The sequence below is a fragment of the Euwallacea similis genome, chromosome 1, assembly GCF_039881205.1.
Source record: "Euwallacea similis isolate ESF13 chromosome 1, ESF131.1, whole genome shotgun sequence".
NCBI classification, from domain to species: Eukaryota; Metazoa; Arthropoda; class Insecta; order Coleoptera; family Curculionidae; genus Euwallacea; species Euwallacea similis.
Genome location: NC_089609.1, coordinates 5,675,920 through 5,699,291, shown reverse-complemented (window position 1 = coordinate 5,699,291; position 23,372 = coordinate 5,675,920). Strand labels below are relative to the sequence as shown.

At 36.9% G+C, this 23,372-nt stretch overlaps 1 protein-coding gene and 1 non-coding gene across 3 annotated transcripts in view; both read right to left on the bottom strand.

Annotated features, from left to right (window-relative positions):
• LOC136413871 (uncharacterized) overlaps nucleotides 1-23,372 on the bottom strand; it is a 224,139-nt gene that overhangs the window by 127,131 nt on the left and 73,636 nt on the right. The window lies entirely within an intron of this gene.
• TRNAM-CAU (transfer RNA methionine (anticodon CAU)) lies at nucleotides 13,358-13,430 on the bottom strand. Its single transcript has one exon. It is a non-coding gene; the product is annotated as a tRNA-Met (tRNA).

The window sequence follows — 23,372 nt, the reverse complement described above, 5'->3', positions numbered from 1 at the left end:
TTTTAAATTTTAAACGTGTACAGGGTGTCCCAGGCTTTATGATCAGTATAGGGGAACATTTCCAAAAAAATCCACTCGTTAGCTGACGAATGAGATTTCACTAAGAATAGGGGTACACATTCTGTATAATTTTAAAGAGTTTTGAAATGTGCAGAAAATGAAAACTAAATCGAAATGTCCGAGTGATTTTACTAAATTTGCTTTACTCCGAAGATTTTTTTATAGAGGGTGGTCCCTAAAGGTGTTCCGATATTTAAGGAGCTAATTCTCTGGATTATTATTAGACAAAAATATTACATAAACGTATGTCCTAAAACGAATCTTTTCCGAAACACAGGGTGTTAAATGTTAAGAAAAATAAAGTATTTTTCCTCGCATTTTCCAAATGGCGCAAGATACTTCATCGAAACTCAGTATGTCTGCACAGTAGGCCAAATAGTGCTTTTCCCTTCCGTTTCAAGAAAAATGCTGTAACCATAGACGTGCCTGTAGGGTTGCCATGTTAATTCTTATAGGGGAATGGGGAGTACACCACTGGCATTTTTCAAACTGGATACATTATAACAATTATTGAAAATGACCACCGTTTGCCATAACATATACGTCTATTTTTTTCATGGACTCTCGAACACGTTCAAAAATACCTATGACTATTATTTTACGCTATATTATTTTCAAAATAAATTTTCAACAGGGCATTTTTTTTCAAAAACAACTTATTCTATCAAAAAAACACAAGAGACATTTTTAGTATATTTTCAATCAGTTATTTTAAAAAATTTCATCTAATTTGGAAAATATCACTGGCGTACCTCCTATACTCCTATAGGAATTAACATGGTAACTCTTACATACGTCTATAGTTTTTTTAAACAGAAGACTATATTTTTCTTTAAATAAAAAGGAAATGTACTGTTTGGATTATTGTATAGGTCTACCGAGTTTTAATAAAATATCTTGCGCCATTTTGAAAATACGAAGAAATTTGTTTTATTTTTCTTAATATTTAACACCCTGTATGTCGGAAACGGCCCATTTTAGGATATACTTTTATACAGAGTGTCCCAGAAAATGTGGGCATGCTTTCAGAAAGATATACAGGGTGGCACAATAACATGACAAGTTCTTATAAAAAAAATTTCTACAGACCCTCCCTACTTAAGATGTAGGCTAGGGAGGAACTGTTGCAAAGAATTATGTTTCATTCCGATCAAATGAGAAACAATGCTGGGATTTTGTGGCAGGTGCAACTATCCTCAATTCCGTTGTGCGCGAGAATGTATTAGACTACAAGGTGCCAATGTTAAACCCACTTCTGAAACTTTTAATTAAACAGTTAAATTATCAATTCTTCATTTCGATTTCGAAAAGGTTTAATTTAATTAAAATTATTTTAAATACTAGGCGTTTTTTTGGAAAACGGTTCATTTTATCGAAGTCAAACAAGAGTACCTTTTTTTAGTTTAAGCTTCAAACTATCCAAAAATATTTTTCTTGTGTCTATTATACAGGGTGTTAAAATATGAGTATTAATGTGTACAAGCTGGTCGGTCCCTGGCGAATTCAAACAGCAAAAAGAGTTTCAAAGACATTATTTTAAGGGGCCTTAACTAGTATCTATCATATTAAAAAATGATCAAATTATACTAAGTACTTTAAATGTTATTTAATAAAAACCGATTTTCAGGGGCGTCTTTTAGGGATCTATATCTTGATAGGTAAGGTCTGTAGAAAATTATTTTATAGGAACTTGTCATGTTATTTTGACACCCTGTATATGTATCCGAAAGCGTACCCACACTTTTCGGGACACCCTTTATAACATATTCATCTAAGAACAATCCAAAGAATTGGCTCCTTAAATATCGGAATATTCTTAAAGACCATGCTGTATTTTGCGTGATAAACCACAACACAGTATGGAGAAATTACTCTAGAGTGGATAACCCTGTATATGTATACAGGGTGTAACATAAGTAAGGGTTTTCCTTTTAAGACGATATAGACCTCAAAAAACTAAGCGATATTTTTATATAACATTTTTTCGAAATCTCAAAAACAACCGAAATATGCGCCTATGAAAGTTTTAATAAGTATCATATCTTTAGCTATTGCTCACTTCGGGACAGGCTACAAAAGGTGTCCGAAATTGTCTCCATTGGTTTCATTTGCACAAATTGTCGCTCGCCTTATCAACGATTCTGTGCATGCTATTAGAAAAGATGGTTTTCCATTAATATCAACAACATATCCACTAATTCGTGATTCGAGTAATTGTGAGCCATTGTCAATTTAATAGTATCAATAGTGATAGTTTATCAAAATAACACCTGGGCCTAAACTTGACGACTGATTTTTAAGCGGCATGGGTAAATTGCATGAAAACAGTAAACATTCAATGTTTTTTGTGTTTTTACAATAGCTGATAATTTTTTGTGGGGCATTTTGTTTCCTTTACATTGAATTTACTAGTTGATGCAGGAATGGACTTAGAGTTTATATAAAAATGTATTAAAAGTCATCTGCACATATTTCTTTTTTTTTTAATTTCGAAAAAATTTTATATAAAAATGTCGCTTAGTTTTTTGAGGTCTATGCCGTGTTAAAAACCCCTACTTATGCTACGCCCTGTATAGTTAGTAATTCATTTGCCTAATTTCGTAAATAACTCCTAACAACTAAAGCCATTAAAGTTAAGCAAACTTGATATCACAAATTTCCGAATATTTTAGAAAAATGTTTGGAATTCTGTCTCGCTCCGCAAATGCTTTTTGTAGTTTCCAATTTAGAATTTCCAGCAAATAACAAGGATATCTTCATTACTTCCATCCCTTCATTTAAATCTATCAGCCGCCTATTTTTTTCATTTTAAAGCGCACTTCCTGCACAAACTTCCGTTTGTCCAGCAGGAGTTTCAATCACAATGTTCTCACAACAATGACGCCTTTATGACGGATCCACAATAGCGGGTGGACCTCCGTTTCAGGTGAGTTATTATCTAAACATGGTGCTTTGTCCCGCTGGAGCCTTTTTCATACCGCACTTTCAGATTAATGCGTGAATAAAGACCGGTTTTCTAAGACCTCTTTTGTGTTGTTTCAGTTAAAGTTTCCCCCGCAGGAATATGAGGCATGGAAACTCGTAAAAATTGGGGGTTATAGACAACCCTTTTCTAATTCCCCATAACTACTCCCCTGAGAGCGATTAAAGGTCTAAATGTGGGCTTTAAGAGGGCACCAAACATTAGACGGGTGGATTTCTTCGGTGCTAAATCATGACGCTAAACTGGCGAGCTATTTACTTTGAAACCGAATGATGTATTCCGAATTCAGACCCTCGGGGTGAGCTGGGGTCTAAATCTTTCCCCAAAGTAATGAGAAATTTAGAGATTTTTCTACGCAGTGAAGACTACCTGTGTCATGGCTTTGCGAGGTCGAAATGGCATTAGTAGCTAAATCATGTTAACGATCAAAACGAAATAGGAAAGTATAGGTATCACTTAAAACTTATAGGGCCTCGGTATTAAAACCGATAAAGGGAGGGTGGCAAGTTGTGTTTTTCTTGCTTTATCGAGCTTTAAAAGTTTCTATAGGCCGTATATAAGGGCTTTAGGGCTCTATATTCGAAAATATATTTTCAGAAAGTTTATCCTGACGAAGCCTTGCTTTATTCGTATTCCTCCTAGGCGCATATCCCGGGATATTGTCCACTGCATAATATGCATTTATTGCCCAAGGAGGAACTGCAATGACAATATTATTTACTTTCCATTAAGCTTCCACGTCGGAATCAGTCAGATCGCTTCTCCCTCGGAGAATCCCTCAGTAATTTAAAAATAACAAACAGGGATACTCGTAGAATTTTTAGCAAATGGAAAATCGAACAAATTTTCCCTGAGCGGTAATAAAGTGACTTCCATAAGACGGCTGAATAGGAATGCACCTCTAGGTCTATTATATACAGTTAGTAATTTTACATTGCTATTAAACAATAGCAATGTAGTGGCGCACGTTGCCTAAATGAGTTTTTAGGGCCATTTAACCCGCGATGGTGCCCTTGTAATTGCCGATCATATCCGCCACCTGCCCTTTTCAGGGTTATTTAGATGCAGGATTAAGTTGTTTTAGGTTGCCAGGTTGTGTTCGCATTGCAAATAAATCAAGGAAATTTCTCTTAAACGTGATGGAGAAAGAATCCATTCAGCCTTGGCTCACATCCCATTTTATTCAATCCCGAATGTCAGTCCTGACATTGTGATAACGTAGAGCCACATTCAAATCCACCTAAGGGTGCACTTTTCACAGGCTTGTCAGTTCCCTTCCGAATTGTGCAATCTCTCTCTTTGTTATTCCGACCGTGCACTTCGGCAAATTGATGATGGCTTCTTGCTGGACAAGTTTGACGATTTTAAATTTTATATAAACGGAACACAGGAACGGTCCTATTTGGCCCTACCAGCCAGCAATAAAAGTTTCGTGTAATATCAGAAGTAAAGTGAAAGCTAATGCCGACTAACGGCACCTAACAGAAGTAATTCCTTAAAATCCCATGAATACATTTGAATTCTAATACATTTCCCTTGCTCGGCGTCCGATTTGGAGGCATCTCCCCAATTTTGAACGCTATTTGGAGAATGGAGGCAGTAGCGGAGGGCATTTGAGTAAAGCACGAGTCAATATTTGAAATGGATTTTACGAGCAGTAGCGATTTACATTAGATTCTGACCTTTTATAATGAACTATTAGGAGGTATGTTCACGGTGGACGAAATTTAAATCTCCTGCAGAACATTTTCTGACGAAGCTGATGATCTAAACTCTGTGGAATCATTATAAGTAACGTGAAATATTTCAATAGTATTCAGATTAGGCAATCCATGAAGACAACACCAATTTGCTGATTAGAGAGAACACTTCTTCAAGGCACTCTCTCAAGTACTTGGCTTCAATCAATAACAGGCCTTCCCTGTATATTTCATCATTAATGGCTTCACAATATTCACTAAGCCTTATTTCTTCTAATTTCCAAAAGACTCGAATACAATTTTGAAAAATTAAACTTAAAACTATATGTATGATAGTTTTTTCCTTACTTTTCAATCCAACACACTGTATATCCAGTTTTGAAGTTTTACGAACCCCAAACTAGTCTAGCACTTTATTAAACTGAGGACTTTTGGATTTATGATCGTTTGGATTGTTACTACCGAATGAATTAACGGAAAACTGCCTGTCCAAAGCACTTGATCCCAAGTTTTATAGGAAATAAATTCCAAAATGATTCTAGAACATTTTAATGCTCGGATCTTCCAGCTTCGTCACTACTGCTGTTTGAAGGCTAATGCTTCACCTCCAAAAAACTTGACTTACTCTATTTCTAGAAAAGAAGCTTGAGATGAGCACTTTTTTATCTTGAATGAAACACCCTATATATATCGTTTTGAAATTTTATAACCCTCAAGTGATTCTAGGACATTCCTATGCTCAGATTTTGTAGATTTGCAATTACCGCTCATTGGAGCCGAATGCTTCATATCTAAAAAATTTTACAAACTCCAATTTTAGAAAAAAAAACAGCTTCAGATTCAAGTATCTTTCTTATCTTCAGTGAAACATCCAGTATGTGTAATTTTTTAATTTCAGTCTCCAAATGATTCAAAAACCTTGTTAGATTTACTCACCCGGATTTCTCATCCCCGCGGTTGGAATGTTAATATTAGAAACTTTTTAATTATTTCAATTCTGTATAATACTGAATATTTCATATTTCTCAGGCCACGTTATCCAACGTTCTAATGTCAAAATATTCCAGCTGAAAGTAACGCTTTACCTTCAAAAAGCTTCATAGTATCTTCAAAGTGCTATTAACTATATCTTTCTTTCGGCGAAACACCTTGTATAACTCCGCTCTTTTTCAAACCTCACTCGTCCTAGAACATTCTGGCATTTAAAAATTAATAACTTCACATCCGAAAAGTCCTCATAAACGCTATTTGCGAAAGAACTTTAATATCTAAACAATTTTAAGTTTATTTTCATCAAACCCCTACAACGGAAACATAATTTCGACCATTGCTCTCCTTTCAAAAATAAATAGATTCTACTTCTATTTAAACCCAATAAAGTCTAAACTTTCGCGAAGTCGTAAAGATTTAGGGGCTCTAAATAGGGTCGAAATAAAAGAATTATTGGCTATAAAAGGGGAAGATGTTCGGATATTAAATAGGGATAGTAAAGGCCCCATTTGCTGACGTGAAGCCGAGTTATCCTTAATCAGCCATATTAGAACGGACAGTAAATTTTTTGGCAATAATATTTTAACTGCCTAATGAAGCCTAGAATATGGTGTCGTGAATGTCTGGAAAAAAGGTCGGAAACTGTTGAATTATTAGGGGAGGTTTTAGGGCGTAGAAACCATCCGAAAAGAGCAAATTGAAATATTTTTAGTGAATTTAGACCGGACAGATACAAAACAACTTATTCAGGTTTGTTTCCGATTCGAACCTCGCTCTCTTCTCCGGAAATTTTCATACTTTGAATAGGGGTAGCAAACGTAGTGTTACCTCCTCTCTATCAACAATTTGTGTGTTTTCTTAAGAATTAAAACACTCGACAAGCAGCCGTAATCTTGTTATAATCAAGCCCAAATTGCACAAAGGCCTCTTTAAAAAGCAAAAAAAAATTCAAATTAAGTTTGAAATAACGAATTTAATTATGGATAAATTAATTACAGCCATATTTCTCTCTTTTTATCTTCTTTTTTCCTCGGTCCTCTCTTAAATCTTTTTAGGGGTGAATTTAAATGACTTCTTAAGTTCCGCGAATGCGATCCGAATAAGATTAAGTACACAAATTTGTGGTGGATATACCAAGTTGCCTTTGAAATCCAGATGGGATGTAGGTCACTATCGCCTGCTGCACACGTACCCGTAGTTCAAAAGGCTCAAGCAGCGTTCACACTTAGTTTAAGAGCCTCATTTTTCCTTTCAAATCGCTGAAACTCGATACGTTATTTATCTTTGGTGGTTTCTTTTCAAGATGGCCCAATTTCACAAGTCCAGCTCGAATTACGTAGCACTGAAGGAGGTCTTTTACGATTTTCTACAAATGTTCTTTAAGGCTTCGATAACGTTAAACAGGATGATGCAAATATAGTACAATTTTTGTATCAGTTTCCAAGAGGTTTCCTTCAAAGAGCTTTAGCTCGTTAATTGCCGAACGTTTCCGGAAATCACTCCAGAAAAGTCGAATTCTTCACGGTGCTTGGGTGCTGTTACGGCACGTGCTCAGCACGCTGCCATCCACTCAGAGCTGCATGCAAAAGAGGTTTTTAAGTGGCGTAAACGATATTGATGAATTGGATATGGCTAAGAAATTAGCGGTTTTCCTTTATAAAAAGCGTTTCCTCGAAGATAAGAAACCAGATGTTTTTTCTTAACTACTTTGAGGCGAGAAAATAAGAAATAAATGACCTTTAAAGTAATGGCTTTAAAGCCTCGGGAACTTGGAGACAAATGTGATGATGATTTGTTAAAATTTTCCATGTTTCTGTTCGGACTCTCTCTCGCAAAAAGGTCCCCTGGTGGCATAATAAATTGCAATTCTTTGCTACGCTTTCTTTGTTACAAATTAAACTTTTTTCCGCAAATATTTTCGCCATATTTTTTTTGCGCCAAAGGAAACCAAAAAGAAGTATCAAGGAATTTGAAAAAAATGGCATAAGGCTCAGAGCAACAATGACGCGGGAGCAATCAGAAAGTGGGAAGAATAATCTGTTTATATGAAATTGAGAATTAAGGAAGAAAATATCGTTCTAAAATGGATTAAGACACTGCAGCAAAAGAACAACGACCGCGAAAGTGCTAGTAAAAGAAGGCAGAATTAAGGTGACAAAAAAAAATTATGAAAAGGGTGAAAATCAAAGTAAATTGTCAGATATGTCATAATGTAACACACCAAACCGTGTTTAGGGTGTCACAAACCCTCATTCCAAACTTCCATGACGAAGGAGGTGTACTACTATCATTGCTGGGATAGAAGAAATGAGGAAGTGGGGAAAGAAGAGTTTCAAAAACTGGATAAATATTATGCAGCTTTGCTCAAATTTACAAGGTGTTTGTTAAAAATCCTCTTTTTTCGTCGTTACGTTGGTGATTTTCCATTTTAATTTTACCTGAAGCAATCGAGCACAATAACAGAAAAATACTCGTCCCAAACGAAAACTCGCCAAACAAGGAAACTCGCAAACATAATTCCGTTTATAAATCGAGAATAACGCCAAAAAGGCTCCTTTGTGTCAAAATAAATTTCGTGCCTTTGCTCCGGAGCCAGCTTTTTCTTTATGCTTTAGTCGTTAGGATGATTAAAATCATCTCTGGCAGATTTTAAAGCAAGATTTCATTAAGCATTGCCGGGTTTTAACATATTTTTGTTAAATGAAATTTCCGGTTGCCGGGCCTCGAAAAAACCTATTAACGGCCACATTTTTTTCCTACCCATCTGTCATACGTGTCCGTCTCAATTAATGGAAATTAAATATAGTTATAGCACGCAATATAAAACCACAAAAACCCTTTAGTCGAGCTTATTAGGCTTACCCTCATCCGTCATTATCGCTATGACACGAGCATTAAGCATGTGAATGAGTTATTAAGTAAATGCTAATAATTTCATTAAATTGGTTTAATAGAGATGTTGTTTTAATAGAGATATATTGAATGTTTTTCAGTGGGATCTTCCAACATATAAACGAAGCCTGACCAAATAAATTATTTCGGTTTGTTCAACGGTTTAACATCCGGATTAAACGCTGCCTGATATGGGGGTCGTCAGAAGCTGCAATAATACAAAAATTTAGTTTCAAATGATAGACGAAAGAATATGAGCTGATCAAAGGTTTTGTCTCTATCTTGACGCATTAAGGCCTAATCTGAGAAAATACACCCTCGCACATCGGGGAGTTCGGGACAATAGTTTCTATTATTTCCCCTTGACGATAGCAGGGGGTGCGTGTGCAATCAATGTGCGAACTTTTAATGTCTTTCCTATCGTTGGGGCCCCGGGCCTATAATATTACTCCCAGAGAAACTCTGTCAATAGGTTTGAGACAGTCTGAAGGACAATTGTGCGAGTTAATATGCAGCAAGTTCCGTATCGAGTTTTCATTATAAACAAACAAAGGTGAACCCACTGAGTTCGCACAATTTCTTACTAAACTTATTTCGTGGGCTTAATCAGTGAATATTCAAGATTTAATTTAGTTTTGGGTGTTCAAAATTCGTTATGTAACTTTCAGACGTTCCAATCTAAAACTTTAAAAACTTTGCAAAGTTTTGCACCTCTAAATATGTGTTTTTCTGATGGCTAAGATACTCCGAAAGTGGAAAAACTGACAAATATGGCAGTCAAAATCAATAAAGAGACATGAAAGATGAGTTTGACAAGGGTAATGGAAAAATTTCCGTACAGAGCAGCAAAATTTTACGGGCAATTTCTAAAAATGGAAAATTTCCATTTGGAAAATTCCGTACTTTACATCTCTAAGTGACAACTATAATTCGTTTGCGTCAAACAACCACAAGGATAACGAAGTTCTGATATCCATCTGGAAATTAGGGATTCGGTTATATTTAGTATCCACAACTTCGCTTAGGGGGAGATCTGTGCATGACCAGAATGACGATAACCACAACGGAGTGTCATTACCTCTCCCCTTCAAAAAAAGTGACCCAAAAAAGTCTCTATTAATTTACCATTTGGTTCTGTTTGTGGTCCCCACGCCAAACTGATAAAAAATGTTTTTAAAATCCTTAAAGTCGATTGTGAGAAAACCCATAAATTGGCAACGTCACCTATTTAATTTTATTTGAATATCACATTATTTGACGAACCATAGACACCCAAAAGCACTATTTTCCCCCTAACGGCTTTTAACAATTAATTCAGTAACCATGTCGAATTTTATCCGGATATATTGATTTTTTGTTGTGCATTCTGACTGCCGATAACACCGTTACAAACAGATGCAATATCGGTCGCCGGAGACCGATACACAATTTCTCATTATGTGATATTTAAGACATCTCCTTGGAAATGCAGACGAAATATTACTCACAGATGTCCATCTATATTAGTGGGGAGCTAAAGTTTGGCTCTCGCTTCGGGCGACCGATACCGCACGGAACAGCGATCAATTTAAAGATAAATCAAACGTAGGTAAATCTGTTGAGCAAAGCTATTATAAGTAAATGAATTCAACTTTTTGCGACTGGACCATTCGTTCTGGTTTAAACGAGAATAAGGAATAGGTCCGACCCGAAAAAAAGTAACGAGTCGGTGGACTAGGTGTAGGTCAGTATAGATAACGGATAACGTATAGGACCCCAGAGATCGATGCCCCATAAAAGCAACAAATCGATAGGAACTATCGGTCGCTGAAGACCAATTCCATTTTATTGCGTAATTTTAACAGTTTGTATAAACACCCTGTATAAGCTCAGTGATGGTCTAGAACTGCTTCCCAGAATTTTTGCGTAAATAATCAAATTGAACTCATAATTTAAGCAAATAACACGCCATAGATGGTTATCACAGCCTGAAATGAACTTTCCGATTTCTTCAATTTATCAGACGCGTATTTTTTAGTTTGGTTGAGCTCTATAATAACCTAAACCAACCCTCACCATCATTCCCTTAATTCCTCTCCCAGAACTTTTACAGAAATTAGCATTACTGTTAAGTTCCTCTCCAAGTGTATATTATAGGACTTTGTTGACTTCTTTATTAGCAGCACTGAATTCAGTTTTTAGTTCTCGATTTTAAGTTTAAAAAGATCCTAAAACTGAGCGTGAGAAGGATTATTTATGCCTCCACTATGGAAGTAGCTAGTTTTAAATCTTCCTTTTATTACGTTTTAACTGGGCTTTATTTGCTGCCGCTCGAAGAATTATACAAACTCCTACCCGTTTGGGTCAAATACATTTCATTTTAGTTTTTAACTCCCTAGGGGTTTTTGATGCAAACCAAACTTCCCAGAAAAATGTCTGTGTCTCCGCCCAAGTAAAAATACGGCTCACGTCGAATTACTTACGGCCACCTAACTCGAGGAGCAACTCCGAAACACAACTCCATTACTCCCATACATACACAGACAACTCTTTGTGCCCCCTCGAATACAAAGAAGTCGAAAACATTATAACGTTGAAGTGGTTTGTTCTCGACTCCCAGCTGAAACAGGGTGAAATAAACATTTTTTACCGGCACTTGAACGAAAAACTTCCACAAAAGAAGTTGCATTTGGAGGTTGCCCGTATTCGGGGCAGGTCTCTCCTATTGACACAGTCTCAGTTTTAGTAATTAGTTGGGCTTGTTGGATTAGCTGGTTCGAGTTCTATTGGATTTCAGCCAGTGGCGGACTTTTAAGAACGATTCTTTCCACAGGATAACTTAAAATGGGAAATTAAGTTTTCAGCCTCAGAACCCTCGTGCTAGAGCGGATCTAGCTCAGTAGTAAATATACGACGTAACTAAATTTCGTCACAGTATGATAACTATAGGGGTGGAATTGCACATAGAAGAGATAACGCCTCCGAGATAACGTCTTTTGCTAATTAATATAGGGAGATTATGGTAATGGAAAACTCGGGCCCTGGGGAGGTGCTGCCTGCAAATGTATGGATATTTATGCGGGTTAAGTAAATTGAAATAATAATTAGTCTCTAATGAGATAATCGGCTGATTTTGAATTTTTGCGTTATTGACGATGAATTTACAGAAAATTTGTTTTATGCTGAACCAAGCTAAAAAGGCCCGAATCATCAAATTTTCACTTCTTTGTGTACTTTGAGTCTTCAGAATTCTAATTCTCGATACCACTCACGGATGACAACTCCTACATAATCGACCATCTGCCCCTCTTATCGGTAATTTAATTACCAATCAGCGATTTAATTCGAAAATGGGGGACTCAACTCGATTATTTGTATTTGGTTATGGCCACTACGGTTAGCTCAGGGAGGATCTACCGTAACGTGATACGAAAGCAGCGAAACTCATATCAAACTCTTAAATCTAGAAGGCAAATTAATTACAAACACATTTCTTGGTAATTTACATTTCAACCGAAACACTTTCCAGTATCCCGAAAACATCCTAAATAGTGGCAGGAAGGGCGATTCATCATATTTTTTAAAGTGTACCGAAGATGAATGTGGCGCGAACGTATTTACGAGTCGAGAATAGATTCGAAGATAGCGAGCTTTTAGCGCGTCATAACTTTCAAGGGGGGTGAGAAATAGTGGTGGATCTGTTCGATTTTTTATTTCCATGAATTATTATCATTGACGGCAGGAAACGATGCGCTCCTGATTGACAACACGAAACAATCATAGCGACAACTGTCCCGAGTGAAAATCCAGGGCCGGGTCGTAAATAATCCGGCCGATGTAAATGAGGACAATAACATTATTGTAAAATGCAAATTGGCCAACGGGAATCCATTACGAGCCAAATAATATGCCGTTTCGCCCTCCCCGAGGGAATATTAGAAGGGAAATGCACAGTGTTCAGTGAAACTGGCACGGGGATTTGGGAGAAAAATCTCATGTAAACGATTCGGTTCTACTTAATTTGGCAGGGGAAGAATGAATTATTTTCTAAACGAATCTCGATTTGAGGGGGGGGATATTTACTCCCTATAAAAAATGTATAGTCAAAAAATTGTTTTAGAACACGGAATTTTCATTGCCTCGAAAAATTGAAAAGGAAAATTCTATCAAGATTAATTGAAAGTTTGGTTTCTATAGGGAAGCACAAAGGCGGCAATCGAATTGAGTTGATTTAATGGAAAAGCCAATGTCTCCATTCTTCAGTTTAATTGACGTTGCCTATTATTAAAACGTACCAAAGAGACATTCTTTCTAATTCTTTCAGGCTAAGGCCTTTTTGTTCCCTCTTCAACTCTTTTGTCGTTTTTAAAATATCTTTGAGTTGTAATTTCCGGAGGTACATTATAGAAAAATCTTTGTAATGAGTTTGTGGATTTGACGAATTAATATCAATTATATTCCGCATAATAACAGAAATGTGTCTTTCAAATTATAGTTAGATATACAAATAAAAAGACTGAACTCCAAGAAACAATGAGACTGAGAAAGTGAACTGAGAAACAATAATACAAAGTACATTGGAAATCGGTTCTGAAATTTTCACTGCTCTAAATGATGTATATACTGTAAATATTTTTGCTCATTTTAGAAACAAAGGAGCTTGACTTTAAAATCACACAATTTCCTATTTTAAAAAGTAAAAAAAAATCCAATTTGGTAAATATTTATATTAAAAGTGAAGAAAAAAAAAGCATGCCCCGGGTGAGGATCGAACTCACGACCTTAAGATTATGAGACTTACGCGCTGCCTACTGCGCTACCGAGGCGTGATAGATTTAGATGGGACACAGCTAGAAATACTAGTAAGCCACGATAATAGAAAATTAAATTATATATTAAATTTTCATGTAAAAACTATATATTTTGAAGAAATTTAATATAAACCTGAGTCAAATAAACTAAAAACAAATTAATTAATAAATAATGTTAATGAAATAACTTAAAACATAAGGCATATTGGTGGCGCCATCTTTCAACAACTCTCGACGCTTAGCGAGAAACATTCACAGATTGCCCGTGCCGTGCTGCTTATTGGTCATGTAGTTGTCACGTTTAGGGAATAGATGGCGCTATATTAAAGAGAGTTATTGATTTCTCGTGGCGGGGAAATTTGGACGATATTGCTCATTTTTTGGTCATTTTTTGTAGTAAACCTTACATCTTGCAAATTTTATGAATACTTGAAATCTGAGTCAAATTCAAACTTAATCAAGATTTACATCTAAAAAACAATCTTTATCTTATTCTTGAAAGAAACCTTGTTCACAAGGAGTTAATTTAACTTATTCTTCCATAGATGGCGAAACGATGCAAATATAAAGCTTTTGCGGTTAATTCGAAATTTTGAAACCGAAAATAGGAAACTCATTTTTATTACTTTTTATGCCATTTTTCTTGTTTTTATTAGATTTTGCCAATAATGATTGAGTGCATCATGTTATTTTGCAAGTTTGCAGTTGGCAAGTTTGCAATTACTTCGTCTATTTAGTTTACATTCTTCTAAATTTACCAAAGAAAAATAGATCATTAAATAATTTGTCGGAAATTATTTATTTTCAGTGAAAGGACTCACTTTCCAGTATCATAAAGATTACTTTAATTAAATTTAAGAAAATCAGTACGCAAAGCTAAGAAAAATTCCCAACTTACCTCAAGTCGCAATTAGTAAATTGCCGCGAAACCTAAATTTGGACTAAAAAACCATTTGCCTAATCCCTTCTAGAAATTAATCCATTTAAGTGCCTCTACTCAAGCCGAAAGCTTGGATCTCTTAATTAAAACACTAGTTCCTTCCTCTTTTTGTATTTCAAAAAGAAAAAAAAGCAAAAAAGTTGTCGAGATTTCTTTGGAGAGCTTTGGATAGGAAAGCGGAACCTTATTTATGTCTTTTTAATAATTTACTGTGTTTAAGTTTTATTTTTAGAATTTTTTGGGACTTTAGGTGCGCAAATATAATTTCAATTACCAACCTAATCACACTTAATCTTTTCCAAACCACGGCTTTTGCCTCTCTAATCCCTTCTCTCTCCTTTTCCCTCTTTCTTGCCTTTAACATGCGAATTTCTAATATTAAGAAAACACACTGCTGGGTGTGAGTCCAGACGATATCAGCCAGCCATAACAGCTTGCATAGTGATTATTATTTCTCCCTCCCTACACATTCCCTCTAGTGGGGAAAGAATATTCAAATCGAGGGTCTGATGGATATTAAAGTGGTGATTGTTTCTCTTTTATAGCAGATCCTTCAGGAGTCCATAAAAAAATGAGTTTTTTCTGCCACCCATTGTGCAAGTTATATTAATTTTCGGGCCTCGTTGTCGCATTTACGAGTCAACGAGGCCGCAAGAACGAAAAGTGAGATTTACATGACAAAAGCTCCATGGACGGGAGGCGGCAATAACGAAAAACCCGAAAAAGAATGGTTACTGAGGAAATATGAGTTTATTGCCAGTGCCGGCTTTCGCTTCGAACCCTGCTTAAAATCCAAGATATCCATAAATCTAAACGCAAGAATGTGCTTATATTGGAAATTTATCGGGTTTCCACGTTGATCGTTTGGGGGCAAGGTCAATCATGAATAATTTAAAAACTGAATTCCGCTCGATTCGCTAAAGCAGGTCCTGGTCTAAGAGGTGGAGTACGTGAGGAAGCCTAGCAGGAATTTCCCGGTGAAATTTATTTCCTTCGTAAGTTTCATGGGCCACGAATTTGTCTGGCTCGGTTTTTCTTTATTTTACACTTTCCTGGCAGACTTCCATATTCTTTTGTTCCTAAGCAGCTAATAAGGAGCCGAATGCAAGCGTCGATTCCGTTTTCAGCAGGGTTTTTACACCGGTGATGGATAATGTGCGGATTATTGTCTGAATTTTGATTGTGTGGAACATAAATGATTCGACTTAGGGTCTCAATAATGAACTTTGTTAGGTCAGGGTAGGAAAATGGGAAAATTAATGTATCTGCCCTTTTCGTAATTTTCAGGAAAGTTTCGGATTTTTGTGTATTAATCTTCATTTCAGGACACAGTCAAAATCGCAAAAAACAGGCAGTAAACTAACCGCAGGCGAATTGGAGTGACTATAAGGCGATAGCTCCCGAGGCCAAAAAGTTATTGGAGCCCACACATTTTCTTTTTGTAGATTAATCAACAAATTTTCCAGATTTGATATTTAATATATCCAGATTTTGTATATTTTCGAACCCTCTTCAGTTAGAAAGCTGAGATTTGCACTTATAATCTTATACAGATTAGGCTATGTTTCTTTCCCTGGACACCCACTCACAACTAAAACGTATAAACATTAAGGGATTTTACAGGAGCTTTGGCCCTTCGCCCCATGTTGTTTTAAAGCATCTGGAACTCCTGCCCCTGGCTTGCACTTGTCAAAACAATAACAAGAATAAATGAGGGCTGATCAAGGGATTTCAGCGGCGTTCATTGGAGTAATGACGGTCAAGGGAAAGCAGAGACTGGACGAAATATATTTATAGCCAGTGAAGGCATTGTTGCAGTTTCGATTTCAAATTTAGGCGCCACTATATGAAAGCTTATCCTGTCCTGAAACGTTTCCCTGCGGGATTATTACCAGACAGGAAATTAATCCCTATGAGCGGATTATTTATCTTCATTGCCTTCTGCTTATTTGAACTGCACATGCAGTGATTGTTTTAGAATAACTTTATTATACAATAGCATCGAGATGCAGACAGTAATGGTCCCTTTACGGGGGACATTTTACTTTTACCTGAAACGTATAGTGAACAAAGTTAGGAACAACCTTTGGCAACTTAACCCCATTTTCAATTAATTGCCTTAATAATTCTAGAAAGCGAGGAGGAAGGGACCGAAAGTTAAGTTAAACTTAAGTTAAATTGCCCCTCGTTTTAAAATGTCCCCGGCAAGATACTTTAACATTCGTTCATGTACCGGCAATAAGCGCGTACTACGCCCTAAATGGGGGGTATTGAAGTCGACTTTCGCTTCCATTAATAAATCAGAACGATGTGATGTTAGGGCTTTTGTGAAATTAAGTTAAAACTGGCTGCTATTCGGAAATTTTAACAAAGGGCGCGCCATTGTCGTTACGGTTTCATTATGCCTCTGTGGGAATTTTAATTCACTACTGAACAACAAAAAATGGCCTGAAATAACGCTGAGCGAGGCCAAATCTGGACCTAAAAGGCGTGCGTTGGAGGTTGGATCGGCTGAAATTAATTTATTAAGAAGTGTGAGTCATATTTGCCTCAGTTATGAATACAGGTCCAATAATAGTTTGAATTAATTTTTTTAAGCGGCAAATATCAAAACAAAATAGAAAAAGTTATCTATTTCGAAAACTGTCCATTTCCAGAGTAAGGCAAGTTGGGTTAAATCGTCATATATCAACTTCGAGAATCTGCGGTAAAGTTTTATATAGAACATTTAGAAACATCCTGTATGCATGCCTTTGTCATGTTTGAAATAAACGGCATAGTTGTTGTAGAATTTTCTCTAGTTTTGGAATTTGGGGGGGTCATGAGAGCAGGCGGTTGCTTGTAGTCTGTTTTGGGGCGAAAGGTCGTTTAAAAAGGAATGTCTAGGCTTTCCATTGCGCCCCCTTCGAAGTCTGTCGGTTGAGGAGACCGGAGTAGTGGCGTGCCAAAGTTGAAATTTGTCATTTTTAAATATATTCTTTGTGTGGGAAACTTTTTGGTTGGTGCGCAATTTAGTAGACGCAAATGAAAAAAAAAACAAAGTTCTGATATTTCGAGTATACAAATGAGAAAGTGGTGACGGGGAGGGAAGAACTCCCGTCCTATGAGACGCAGGGTGGCATCGAAAAGGGCATCGTCCGGGCTACCTTCGTCGTATTTACCAGTAGCTCGAGGATTGCTGTCTAAGGGGTGTTAATCCGAGTTGGAAATTTTGACGTGAAAATTGAAATAATATTAAGTGGGTTTTCATCCATCGTGGGTCACGAGGTATCTTAAAAAATCCTAAAACGTGTTTGGAGATTTCGTGTATTTCGTATACTTAGCTAGATATTTAATTTTTTTACTTTTGGGGCCCGTTTGTGATCGTTTCACCACATTTCATTCTGTACCTCCCAAATGGAAGGACCTAGAAATTTCAGAAAATGCTCAAAGATGATCTATATAGGTCTGCGGGACCGTACCATCAGGAAGTAATCGAATGAAATTTCATATTGTAGCGAATTTTTTTATTTCACTTTGCATAGACTAATTATGCGCCCAATTTTCGCATTTTCCTAAAAATGTTTAAACATATACCCTCTACTGTCTCAAATTACACAAGTGCCTATATTACCTTCAACAAACCCACCGACCTAAAAAATTAACCTCCAGCAGAGGGTATATTTCCGGGTGCCCCAAAAAAATGCCTTTAACACCTAATAATTTCGACTAATGAGTTTTAAAACAGGCGTGTGGCCCTTCCTGCTGAAACCTGGAAGTTTTCTGCGGGCTGCAGCCGCTTCGCTCTATCTAAACGGGTATCTTAATATCCACTTAGCGTGTCGGGGGTCAATTAACAATTTTAACCGAAAATCCTTATTATGTGCCCTTCGTTTTCCCTTTTTGGGCTAAAAGTCATCGAGCATTGTTAAGATCTGATACGCCGCGACTATTGAAATGAATTGGGAAAAAATTAAGCTGATCTATAATCATAAAAATAATGCATAGATCTACTTCTTCAACTGCCTCACGGTGACTGATCTTAGAGTTAGGTTTTTGTGCTGCCCCTAAGCACAATGACAATCTCCCAAATAATTCAAGAAAAGGACATTAACGTTCCGACCGTCCGTGAGATTAAAAGGACAGCTTTCTAATTTTCTTTGTTTTGGGAGTTTAAGGAGACCACAGTTCGCTGATTTCAGCACAGGTGCCCTTTGCCAGGAAATAGACGATTGTCTATTGGCAATAACGTTCTTGGAATCAGTTAAAGCGCATTTGTCTTGGTTCGACGATCGCAATTCATTAGAAACAATTTTCGACTTTAGAAAAGATTGGTCGGCCTTTTGTACCTCGAAGACACCTCGAAACATATATTATTAATGAATTTATCGTACCCCCCTCCCCCCACCCTTTCCTCTAGAAGCAATTTCGAATCTGGAAATTGAAGACCGTAAGAGTTATTCCCGATTCACATGTTACAAAAATCGCTTCGACACCCTGTAGAATAAAAACAAGCAGCTCTGGCGCAAGGCAATTTAAATGCTTCGCTCTATTTTTTTTTATTCGCTAATACGCCGTTATTTGTATCAATGTTCCTGGGAGGCCCCATAAATCCACGATATTAATTTTAATCTCGTGTAAAATAACGACACATTGCCCCCATAAGCACAAATTTAAGGCTGACAACTTCCCCACCCTCCTCTGCCTTCTTCATGGGGCTGAATTATGCGAATACTGCAAAATGCACGCTGGAAATAGCCATATTTCCAGGGCTCCGAAGCCTTCATAAATAGGCCTAATTTATGGCTCAGCTATTCCTAAGTAGTCGTTCGATTATTTTTAGCGTTCCGCTGGAGGAATATTGAGAGAAGAATGGCGTTGACAACAGCGGACGCAATTCATTCTCAATCGGAAGCTAATCAGCCCTCAGCCTTAAAATTTCGATTGCAGCGTAATTACGCGGCTAAATCGGCTCCCATTACTGCACAGGCAGTTTAATCCATGCGCTATTAGCCCGTACAGATAATCTGGCTACAAAGTGTTTGCACACGACACTCATAACCAAATAAACATCGACTGGGTGAACAATCAATCCAGAAACGACCATCCATCATTAGGTGAAAGCCGGGTCTTGCTAAGTGCATTTCGATGTTCACCTTGGCAATTGTGCCCACCACCGAGTGCCCTGTTCTGCATACGGCATCCGAGGCCATTATAATTCATCTTTATTACGTCACTGCACCATCTATTTGAATTTTAAGGGCGCACATAGTAACCGAGTCTAGTGCGACTTGGGATAATTAAAATATATAATCTGGGAATAAAAGATGGCGTGATAAAAGGGATAATAGTGTGATACACAGCGTGATTTCCGGTGCTTAAACTAACACAGACCTTTAAAGCTTAAATTAGTAAAGCAAAGAGAGCGACGGTTGCTGCCGTACAAAGCAGGTGCGATTTCCCACAGTAAAGAAGTTACTTTTGCCAGATTTTCGGATTATAACCCCAGCCGGAGTGGCAAAATGTTTTCCTTTATGGGGAATTGTCAACTGAGGTAATTGATATGCATCCAACAGCTGCTTTGTTTGGTGAAAGTGTTTTCCATGGTGTTGTTTTAGCTGAGTTTAGAGATATAGCAAATTCATCCTGATGTGGACAGTTTCCCTGTGATTCGTTTCTCATTTGCCTTAGATCATAAAATTGATATAAAGTCAATATAACCTTGCACCAGAAGAACCGAAAGAGATATTACAACTCGGTTGATGCGGCCTTGCACGGTTAATGCTTCACGAATTCCCGAGATAACGACGCTCAAAGTGTGAAAAGTGGCAAAAATACGTATCTCCGTCCTTTGAAAGGCATAAAACCTTGAAAATTGGTTTAGAAATTTCTAAGAATTGACGGTCAACTGTGAAAAGTGGCAAGAAATATTGTATCCTAATATGTATTTCAACTAGCCCCCATTTTGGAAATTTTCTAAAAAAGTAGAAATTTCACAAGTGTTCTTTTTTGATTATATTCACCGATTTTGATCTTATCGCGACTCAGAGAATCTCATTTGGGAACTCAATGACTTGAAAATATACAGTGTGTTAATTTGAAAACGACCCAACCTCGATATTCCGATGATGATAGAAAATATGTAAATAGGAAAAAACCTATCTATTTTATTTTTAAGGGGGACAGTCTCTAAGTTGATTTTCTATTAAATTACGTGAACCCTCCAGCGGAGGAGGAAACAACCACTAAAATCTTAAATGGGAAGGATGGTCGAGTTTTTCTTCATTTGAAAGGTCTTTCAATTACCTTATTGAGACGTTTTCGAAAAATCATGTCCAAACCATAAAAAAGCTTTGATATCAATTTCACTGAAGAAAATTTGTTTTTTCATATTTTAAGTATTCAAAATTCTGTCCATTATTTTCTAAACAATAATGAAGTCTGTTTTCAAACTACATTCTAACATTCACAAAAACTTCTGCTTGAATTTCCCTGCACGCAACTGCAATTTTTCTGTTTAATCCTTTCAAATCTTGAGGACGGGTTTTATAAACAACAGATTTAGGGTGCCTCCAGAGAAAAAGATCCAAAGGTGTTAAACCGGACGATTGCGGTGGCCATTCAATTGGTTGTCTTCGACTAATCCATTTGCCAGGAAATCTATCTTGTAACCACTGCCTAACAGGAAGAAAATAGTGTGGTGGAGTTCCATCTTGTTGAAAATGAAGATTTTCTTGTAAAACGCTATTAACAGCCGCGTTAACTTGATTTTCTAAATTCGTTGCCATTAATTGATCTATTATATCTTCTACCAGATTTAAGTAGAGCTTACCAGTTAGGTTTTCTACTATGAATAAAGGACCAATAATGGCATTCCCAAATCGACGTGTTTTTGCATATTTACATATTTTCTATAATCACTGAAATATCGAGGGTGGTTCGTTTTCAAATCGACACCCTGTATAGTCCGTCTAAAAAGTATGTGGAAAAATGAAAGCTCGATTGTAATTATTCGGTATATACTTTTATTATTTGAATTATAAAATTACAACAAATAATTAATATGGTTTACTTATACAACCTCCACTTAATTCTAAACACTTAACTATCATCCAGGCACACCCGAAACTAGGTCACCGTCATAATGTTTCAGTGATGGTGATCCAGACCTATAAAACTGACGGAATCAAATCTTTATTTTGTGGCGTTGCTCGTTCAACTCCATTCTTCATTAGTCCACATACGCTTTTAATGAGACTGAGATCTGGCCAAGTTGCTGGTCATAGAATTATCGTCAATTGGGGTTCTTGCATCCAAGCTTAAGTATAGGCAGAAGTACGGCATCTTGTCTTGCCCTCCTTAAAACGCCATTCCTCTGGATATAAAACGTGTGCCATTTCAAGAAGAAAACCATTTAAAATCCCACAATACTGTGCACTATTAACGGTGCCATCAACTATACAGAGAGGTGTAGCACTACGCTGAGTTATTGCTCCCCAAACCATTATTGTAGTGAGAAACTTGGAAATTTGAACGGTAACATTTTGTCTTAATAGGATTTTTAGGTGATCTACGCCAAGCTGGAAACAACTTTCGTCCGATATAAAAGAATTACTAAAATTATCTTTTCCAAAACGTTGGCAAAAACATATTTTTCGTTGTCGTTGTAGAGGTGTCTGCAGGGATTTTTTTGTTTCCTTGATATGTAGTCTTGTCTTTTCAGTAACATACGGACAGTTTCTGGACATGCTTTTATTTTTCGTTGATTTCCAAATCTGTTGACCAATTATCGAAACCCTAGACGCGAATTTCATCGTCCTAAGGCCACTAAAGCGTTTAAATTGTTTCCGTTAATCTTACGCGGTCTTCCCGAAACTGGTCTATGTTCCACATCTGTGCCATTTTTGTACCCTCTTTATTGTCTCATATTCTGCATTTTTCCGAGTTCAGTCAATTGCACTAATTTTTTAACGTTTCGAAAACTTTTCTGTACAAACTGTCCATTTCTTTTCTTTTTTCTACTCGCGACGTTATTTTACAAATCCTAAGCCTGTTTACAATTAACGATATTTGAAGATGGAGTTGTCATGCGGTTTAGGCAATAGCCTACGAGGATAGTCCCAAAAGTACCCGACCTAACATTTAAAGGAAACAAAATTTTGGAAAATATTACATTATTTCTTAACGTAGTCTCCTTTAAAATTAACACACTTCTTGCAGCTGTGTTCTATGGATGTTATACCTTGTTTATAGTAGGAAGCTTCGAATGTTTCAAAATGGACATCAACCTCGGAGTCCATCTCTTCGTTACAGGCAAATCTCTTTTCGCCGAGCCATTTTTTCATGTTTGGAAATGGAAAGTAAACTGAGGGGACTAAATCTGGCGAATAGGGTAGGTGAGGAAAAAATTCAAAGCCAAGTTGATTGATTTTGGCCATCGCAATGACGGAAGTGTGGACTGGTGCGTTGTCTTGATGGAGCAAGATTTTCTTTTTCGTCAAATTCGGTCGCTTTTTTGCAAATTTTTTTCACTCAAACGCTGCAATAAATTTGTATAATATTCTCTGTTTATTGTTTTTCCTTTAGGGAGATAGTTATGCATTGCAGTGCATCCCAAAAAAACTGATGTCATCACCTCTTCTGCAGATGGAACGGTGTGCGCCTTCTTGTGTGAGTCGATTGTTTTGACTGCTTTTTCGTCTCATGTGTGAAATACTGGACTCCATCTTTCATCCATGGTTATGAAACGCAAAAACTCGGCTTTATTATTTCTATGAAACTTTTGCCAAACACTCTCTTGAGACATCCTCACGGTGCTTTTTTGGTTCAAATATGAGTAATCGCGGAACTCATCTTGCGCCCAGCTTTCCCATATCCAATTGTTCGGTCAAAATGCGATGTACAGTACTTTTTGAAATACCTTTCATGTCTAACTCACCCAATTTTAACCGACGTTCTTCCGATACAATTTTGTAAATTTTCATCATAAATTCTAGAGTGGAGAGAACCTCATTGGGTTAACCACTGCGGAGTTCGTT